We start from the raw sequence: 8,530 nt of genomic DNA on the forward strand, positions 1-8,530 counted from the left end.
TACAATAATTTTCTATGCTTATTAACTTGTATTATGAATCATGAATGATGAATAATAACTAAACAAACAAACAAGAACCCAGCACAATGCATGGCCCACAGTAGGCTATCAGGAGATGGTAGCTATTATCAGGAAATAAAAGTACAGATAAATCCGAAATCAAATCCTACAGCTGCCTGGCCTCATTTTTCTCAGTCCGGTAGCTCTGTCCAGTCTCTCAAGGGGAACTGAAAAAGCAAACCCTTAGGCTGCAAAGAGAAATTGTTGATGACACACTGAGACAAAGGAATCTCGTACCAAGATCCTCCTGTCACTGGAGAAAGGTTTAGGTAAGTGATAAAACCCTCACATTTCACACATTCAACCTGTGTCTGAGTGGCATATATCCAGAGTAATTTTTTTAATGTTTTTTTTAAATTTATTTCTAGGAGAGAGAAAGAGACAACATGAGCAGGGGAAGGTCAGAGAGAGAGGGAGNTACCAAGATCCTCCTGTCACTGGAGAAAGGTTTAGGTAAGTGATAAAACCCTCACATTTCACACATTCAACCTGTGTCTGAGTGACATATATCCAGAGTAATTTTTTTAATGTTTTTTTTTAAATTTATTTCTAGGAGAGAGAAAGAGACAACATGAGCAGGGGAAGGTCAGAGAGAGAGGGAGTCACAGACTGAAACAGGCTCCAGGCTCTGAGCTGGCAGTCAGCACAGAGCCCGACTCGGGGCTCGATCCCACGAACCGTAAGATCATGACCTACGGGAAAGTCGGATGCTTAACCGACTAAGCCACCCAGGCGCCCCTATCCAGAGTATTTTTTAAGGGAAAGGTAACTTTAAAAATGATTTGGTCTTTGTTGGTTTAAAAATTAAATTAAAAGTTGAGAAGCAACTTGAGGGCATCTGGGTGGCTCAGTCGGTTAAGGGTCCAACTCTTGGTATTAGCTCAGATCATGATCTCGTGGCTCTATGGGCTTGAGCCCCACATTGGGCTTTGTGCCCCACATTGGGCTTTGTGCTGATGGCATAGAGCCTGCTTGGGATTCATTCTCTCTCTCTCTTTCTCTCTCCCCCCCCAAAATAAATAAACTTTTAAAAAGGGAACTCCTCTCCCTTTATTTTGTCATAAACACTTTTGATAGGATTTTTAAGCTGGATACAATTACATTAATAGCGTCCTATGTTCACATGGTCAAGAGATCGAGTGTGCTTGCTTTGGAGAGAAGTCGACAGCTAGTTTGGGTCAGAAAATGTGGCCTTTGGTGGGGTCTAAAAATAAAATATGGCCCCATGGCCAATTAGCCTCCAGCTTTTCAGAGGCAGCAGCTCATGTTTTGTTGGGTTTTGCTTGTCCAGAATCAGTCAGAAAATTCCCAGACAAGGTTGAACATCTCCCTGGAGCACAGAGTAGGAGCCACACTGAGCCACAGCATTCACTGTCCTGGGACTGGAAGTCCTGAGGGCACTAGCAGCTGAGCCACGGCTGGCGGGGTGACCTTGATCCCATTGTTCTACTTCACTGGGCCTCAGTTTCCCCAAAGTGTAAAACAGGGGGCTTGGGCTCGTCAGTCTCTAACAATCCTTCTGAGTCTAAAATTACAATAAGCCAGGGCGAGCCCAAGAGGAAGGAAGGTAAGTGAGCAGGGGGCGGGGAGGAGGAGGGAGGGCCCACGCACTGAACCCAGGCATAGCCGTCTGTGACAGTGAGACAGCTGGCCCCCTGGGGTGGATGAGGCAGCGGAGCCTTTATCTACAGCCCTCCTGGTAGTCCCGGGAGGAGGGGACTGTCATCCTAGTTCATGGCTGTGGTGCCATGAGGCTCAGAGGGTGGTGGGACTTGCCGGAGTCCACACTGTTGGAGGGTTGAGAAGGAAAATACCAGGGAAAGTGGCTTTCGCTGGCTGCAGCCCCCACAGGGGTCACGGAGGCAAGACCCTCCTGAGCTTCTAGCGTGAGTCTTCTCCCTCAGTCGTCTCTTCCCGGATGTACTATGGGCACCTCCATGTTGTTCTAATCACCAAAATTGGGGCCGTCGGCTCCCAGCCACACAGCTGGGCATAGGTGCCCTGGAATGTGAGCCCAGATGCGATTGATTCTAAAGTTCAGGTCCTTTCTGTGCTGTGACATCACCCCTGTTCCCTGCACTACCCTCTCCAGTGAATCAGATGCCAGGCTCTACAGTCAGATACCAGGTGCTGTCTACACAGAGCTCCCCTGTCCGCTTCTTCCACTCAGGTCTGATTTCCCGTCTTTGATTCATAAGAAGAAATGCCAGGTCCTATCTCAGATGCCAGTCTACAAACCCTGAGGAGGGTATCTAAAACTCCGGGGCTCAGGAGAAGGCCTAACTCATTGGCCTGGTCCCCCAGGAGGTAGACTGGGGTGCATGGAAGGCCCTTCTCCCAACCAAGAGCCTGGGGTAGGAGAAGCTGCGCTGGGCCCTGATGACATCACCCAGGATGGCTTGAGGCTATGTCTCCAGCACCAGGACTGGATGGAGCCAACGGCACGACTAGCAGGAAGGGAGCCCTGCACCGAAGCCCCAGGGAGAGCAGGGTTTGGAAGGGAGAACTGAGCAGGTGGCCCAGGGGGACCTGAGACAAATCAAGGGAGATGCAAGGTGATGGGACATGCAAGAGACTCAGAGGCAAGTCTAGGAACAAAGATGGGCCCTGCACACTGCTAGTGGGAGTCTGAACTGGAATGACCACTTTGGAAAACCGCAAAAGCCCCATATGTGTGTAGCCCATGAAATTCAGAACGTCTACTCCTTAAGCGTCCACCCAGGAAGGAGTTCACCCACATGTTCGCAAACAGGCGTGTGCAGGAACCTCACAGCAGCAGCTGGCGTGACAGTCCCAGACTCCAGAGCACCTGGTGTCACCTTGAGGCACAGGGGTGAATATTCGTACAGTATGCAGATGCCAAACCCATCAATCAGAATGAACAGGGTGCAGCTTAACGCAGCCACGTGGATAAACCACACACACATAATGTTGAACAAAGTGGAAGCAAACAAGACACGCAGGAGCACAAGACCGTGTGAATCCATCTGTATGAAATTCTGGGACAGACATGGGTAAGAGTGGGAGAGGTCAAGGCGCTGATCACCCATCCCAACCCGGAGTTACAGCAGCAGGTAGGGATCCAAGGGGGCTGCTGAGGTACTGGGAACATTCTCTTGCATGACCTGGTGCCTATCTCACAAGTATGTTTAGATTCAGAAAATTCTTCTAGCCATACACCTATAATTTGTATATTTTGCTCCATGTAGACTTTACACTACCTTACCTATAACAAAAAGTTTGTTTTTTAAAAAAAAGATAAACCCCAAGGCCTCTTTTACTGAAATGCCTAGAATATGCCAGAAGGGTGGCAGGGCTGCAGTCACACCAGATGGACACACGCAACACGTGTATGAACCAATCATTCACTGTTGAATGAGGAATGAATGGACGGACAACCGCATCAACCACTGAATGAATGAGTGAACCAAGGACGAAATGATGAATGAATGAATGGACGAAATGATGAATGAAAGAGCACGTTCATGAGCCAAAGAACAAATGAGCCAATGAAATAAAGAGCAAACAAATGAAGAAATCACTGGCTAACTGAGGGAGGAACCAAGTGCTTAAAGGACCAAGGGAAGAAGAATGAATGATAGCACAATCAATAGAATTAGAAACAATGGGACCCAGGCACCAAGCAAGGGCTAAACCAACACAGAAAGAGGGAAATGAAAGAATCAATAAATGAATGGGGAAAAACTAGTGGAAGAGGCAATGGAGAGGATATAAAAACCAATACGCAAATGAATGAATGGATAAAGGGGTCCGTGTGTCCTGGCTGCCCAGGACCGGGAATGGTTCGTAGAGCAGAAAACCCCAGACATTTCAGGGAAGGTGTCTACTCAGACATCTGGGGCCAAGGGCATGGTAATTAGCGTGTTCCTTTCTGAGAAGGCTCCTAAAGTGACTTTAATTTAGATGTAATAGGAATATGAGTGCACAGATATCACTAATGCCATTGAGTATGCCGCTCGCTCCCTGGGATTAAATGTGGGTTCTGCGGAAACAGCTAAATAGAATTGACTACATTGTTTTTCCAATTATGTTCCAGATAATTACCTATTATGTAGCAAACCCCCAGCATGATTTTAATAATCACTATTTAAATAACACATTTTCACTGTCTCCTTACAAATTAACCTCCGGGAGGTGTAATTAACGTCAGCGTGGGAGAGTTGGCAGAGGGGCCTGGGGATGAGCAGAGTCGCAAGCGCTGCGATGGTCTGCAGACCCCCGGGCCAGGGGATGCTGTGGACAGAGGTCAGGTTCGGGAGAACCTGGGGCCAGGACGGCAGGCACGTCACGCCCCCACCTGGGCCTCACTCACCTGTCCCGTGAGGTGGAGACGGTTCTCCAAACCCCAACCCTCGCTGGGGGCCCGGGGGCTCTCACCAGAGACCCCGCTCAGGGTCAGAGTCAGGCACCACCCCTGACCCCCAGCGGGGGGCTCATCCTCAGCACAGGAAACGGGGGCTCCTAGGACCCGGCTTCTCCCCCACCAGACCGAGGGCAGGACCCACTGCCCTCACTGGGTGCTCAGCTCGCAGCGGGGGGCCTGCACACAGTAGGTGCTCAGCAAACACTGGTGGGAGGAACAGCGGATCCCACCGTGCAGCGGGGGTTTAGAAACGTCCCTTTCAGGACAAGAAGGTTTGATAAGCAGACGGCCCCTTCCCGCTGTCCTCAGGAAGCCTGTCTCTGAGGCTGGTGCAGGGGTCACTGGTTCCCTTTACTCCTCCGCCTTCGGCCTCTCTGGGCCCCTCTGCCCCCCACCCCCACCCCTGTGCGCCCCCTCTAACATCCGGGGCCTGGGAAGGAGGAACAGTGCCAGAGGACCGCGTGACTGTGCCTGGTCTCTGTGAGCACCCGGGCTCTGACCAGAGGCCCCGGGGCTCTGTCCTGAGGAGGAGCCTCCAGGGAGCATCTCCCCTCCTGTCCTCACAGCCCTGACCCACCAGAGACCGAGGTCGGCTCGTGGGCCTGAGACCTGCCGAGCCCCCACGGCGCCCGGAGCTGGACGGGGACACCAGCCCCTGACAGCCGACTCGATGGTCCCTGCTGCTGGCCCGGACCGAGTGCGGCGGCTGCACCTGTGAGCCGAGGCTTTCTGCCTCCTTCCAGAGGGACAGCCGGGGAAGGACAGTCCAACAGGAAGGCTGGGCTCCTCTTCCAAAGCTTCCATTCCTCAAATAGTCCTTGATCATCGCAAATTGTCCTTAGAGGAAAAAGTTATAAAAAGAAGAGAAAGAAAGGTGGCCCCTTTGCAATGAGATCAGTTTTCCTTTTACACAATCGGTCTTGACGCTGAAAATGCCCTTCACCCCAGTGAGGCCGAGTCTTCAATTATTAAGTGGCTGGAGGATGCTGGTGGTACATGCTCTGGCCATGCTCGTGGTACAAGGGACCTCGGCTTCTCAGACCTCTGTCCCCAGGGAAGTCTGCCCCTCAACAGCCAGGAAACAAACCTTTGCCCTGTTCTCACTTTCCGTGTCTCCCTCCTGAACGGATGAGGGAGATCAGGACGGAATCCCTGTTCGGGGAGGCGGGGATTCAGAGATGACCAAAGGGAATAAACCTGCTCCCACTGGGGGAAAGATGAAGATGGCATGATATTTTTATTACCATAAAATTAATTAATAATTCATTAATAATTATTAATTAATACCGTCACCAACATGGGTTGAGAGACTTCTATGCACCAATGTTCTGTGTATTAACTTATTCGATCCTCACAACAGGCTCATGAGATCAGTACCACTCTTATTCCCATTTTACACACAAGAAAACAGAGGTACAGCATTGAATCGATTAGAGGAAAGGGAGGCAGGTGGGGTGAACAGCCCGGACTTGGGAGTCAGGCAGGTCAGAGCTCACATCTCTCCCCGTTTTGCCCCTCACCACCTGAGTGGCCTTGAATAAGTGACTCTGTGTCTCTGAGCCCCAGCTTCCGCTTCTGTGAAATGGGGAGACAGGATATGACCTCTGCAGGGCCTGGGGGTAGGGGCTGCGGAGATGAGATGTCCATCTCCTTCCCGGAAGCTGGAGTCAATGCCAAGCACCCCACTTGTTGGCTCTGGGCACATTCAGGGCTGGGCACACCCAGAGGAGGATGCCGGCCCCTTAGATAGAGATGGATTGGCTGAGTCACTTCTGCAGGCTCCCCCCAGGTCCATGGGGTACGGAAATCCCAGGCACATATAATCCCGGTGTCGTTTCTGGGCAGGGTCCCATGCCAGCAAAGACTAGTGGACACACAATCCCGGTGTCGTTTCTGGGCAGGGTCCCATGCCAGCAAAGACTAGTGGACACACCTATTCCAAACACCTTTTCAGCAGAGGAGCCGACTTGCCTCAGTCAAGCCAGAGTCTTGGGTGAATGGAAAGCCTAGATCCTTCAGGACATGCAAGTTAACATTTTAAGAAGCCACCAGACTGCTCCCCATAGTTATGGTGACATTCCATGTTCCCGCCGGCGCTGTATGAGCGCTCAGTTCTTCCACATCCTCACCAGTACTTGTTACTTTCAGTTTTTTCCTTTTAGCCATTCCAGTGGGTGTGTAATGCCGTCTCATTGTGGCTTTAATTTGCATTTCCTTGATGACGAACGATGTTGAGCATCTTTTCTTGTGCTTATTGGCCATTCATATATCTTCTTCTTTGATTACTTTTTAATGAAAACCACATTTGCATCCAAACTGAAATTATATTGTCAGCAGTTAATTATCACTTGTCAAACAAGCGTGTGCCCAGATTGCGGGTTTAATTTTCATATAGGTTTGCAAATGCCTCGTTCCTCACATTTGACGAGGCCCTTATGAATGAGAGACAGTCATTGTTGGAAATGATGCTTTTTTTTTTAAGCAGTTTTAAAAATAAATAGGTTTCCTTGGTGTCTGAGTCAGGGTTCTTTGCAACTAACAGAAAGCCATTCAGTCTAGCTTAGGCAAAGAGAAATTGTGTGTAGAGCAGTATTTTACCAGGTTCGGGCTGAGCGGAGTAGTTCATGAAACTTACAGAAGACCCAGCCTCAACAGAGCCTGGACCCAGGGCCTCAAAGCCTCGCTGGGACCCTGCACCCCACCCCCCACCCCATCTGGGCTTCTCTCTATGCACCTGTTCATCCCCCTCTCTCCTCTCACTGCCAGAATGCCCATCCCTCATCTCTTGAAATCACAAATCCTCAGGTCAAGGGCCAGCAGAGACCGACCTCTCCAGTGGCCTGTGGATCCTTACCCTCGAGGACTTGTACTTGTCTCCAAGGCCAAATCCTGCCTCATATGACCGGTGTCGTGTCCCTATTGCTCTTCACTCGGCCAGAGCGGGAAGTGTCTATGCCCGTCTGTGGGGGAAGGGGACTCAGCTGCGCTGAAGTCAGAATCCATTCCCGACTGTGATCCATCACCGTCTCCTGTGATAGGATTTTTTTTCTTTCTTTTCTTTCTTTTTTCCCAGGGCCCTCAGCCCCCAAAACTCCCACCTGGGGAAAATGGGACTGACACCAGTAGACTGCTCAGTGTAAAACCAGAGGCGTTCAGAAGAATCTTCCATCCATGCTGGGAGCAGAGATGCAGGAATGGGCCCTACAGGTCAAGGGGAGACCACCCGTATCTGGCCCTCCAAGCCCAAGACCCCGTTCGGCCCTCCTGCCCCTGGTCAGCCTCCTCAGGAAGGGGGCAGACTGCCGGTGCCACCTGTGCTCCAAGGGTCCCGCCAGGGTTTTCCCGCAGGAACTGCCCGCCGCCGTCAGGGATGGGCATCTGGGACGCTGGTGTGAACCTTCTCCTCCACCCTGGGAAGTGCCTGGCTCCATTACTGTGTCCCAGAGATGCCACCACTGAGCAGTAGGGCAGAGGGGAGGCCCGGGCTGGACCGGAAGGCTGCCCCTGGCCCTGCCCTGCCTTCACCCCTACCCTGGCCCTGCTCACAGTCCCCTCACGCCCTGGATGAGGGTCATCCAGGGAACAGGCAACCCGGCCCCTCACAGACGGGTATCCCGGAGAGTGGGTAAGAGAGAGAACATCACAGCCCATTCTACAGCAGGGGCTCAGAGGCCCAAGAGGCAAGCGGCCCAACCCACGTCAGAGTGGGGCCCAGGGACAGCACCTTTCCTGACCCCAGGGTGGAGATGCTCCTCCCCTAGCCAGCAGAGCGTCTGTGAGGGACATCCCTGTGACCCAGTGGCCGTACAGGAAGGAGGGCTGGTGACTTGATTACTCACCACCACCGGGGAACTGACGGACGCCTGGGGCTTCTGGCTCCATCCTGACCATCCCAGCAGCTGTGAGCAGGACAGGGGGCCCCTGCTCGCGTTCCTTGGGGCACATGGGGTGCCCCACCCTGGCCCTGTCGTTCCCCCCCTTGCCCCTCAGGGCGGTGCCTGATGGGATGACGAGGAGGAGGCTCCAGGTAGAAACAGGTGCTGAGGCTCAGAAGGAAGACCAGTGTCATAGGACCCGCTTGAATGG

The sequence above is a fragment of the Crocuta crocuta genome, unplaced genomic scaffold (genome assembly GCF_008692635.1).
Source record: "Crocuta crocuta isolate KB4526 unplaced genomic scaffold, BGI_CrCroc_1.0 scaffold127, whole genome shotgun sequence".
In the NCBI taxonomy this organism is placed as follows: Eukaryota; Metazoa; Chordata; class Mammalia; order Carnivora; family Hyaenidae; genus Crocuta; species Crocuta crocuta.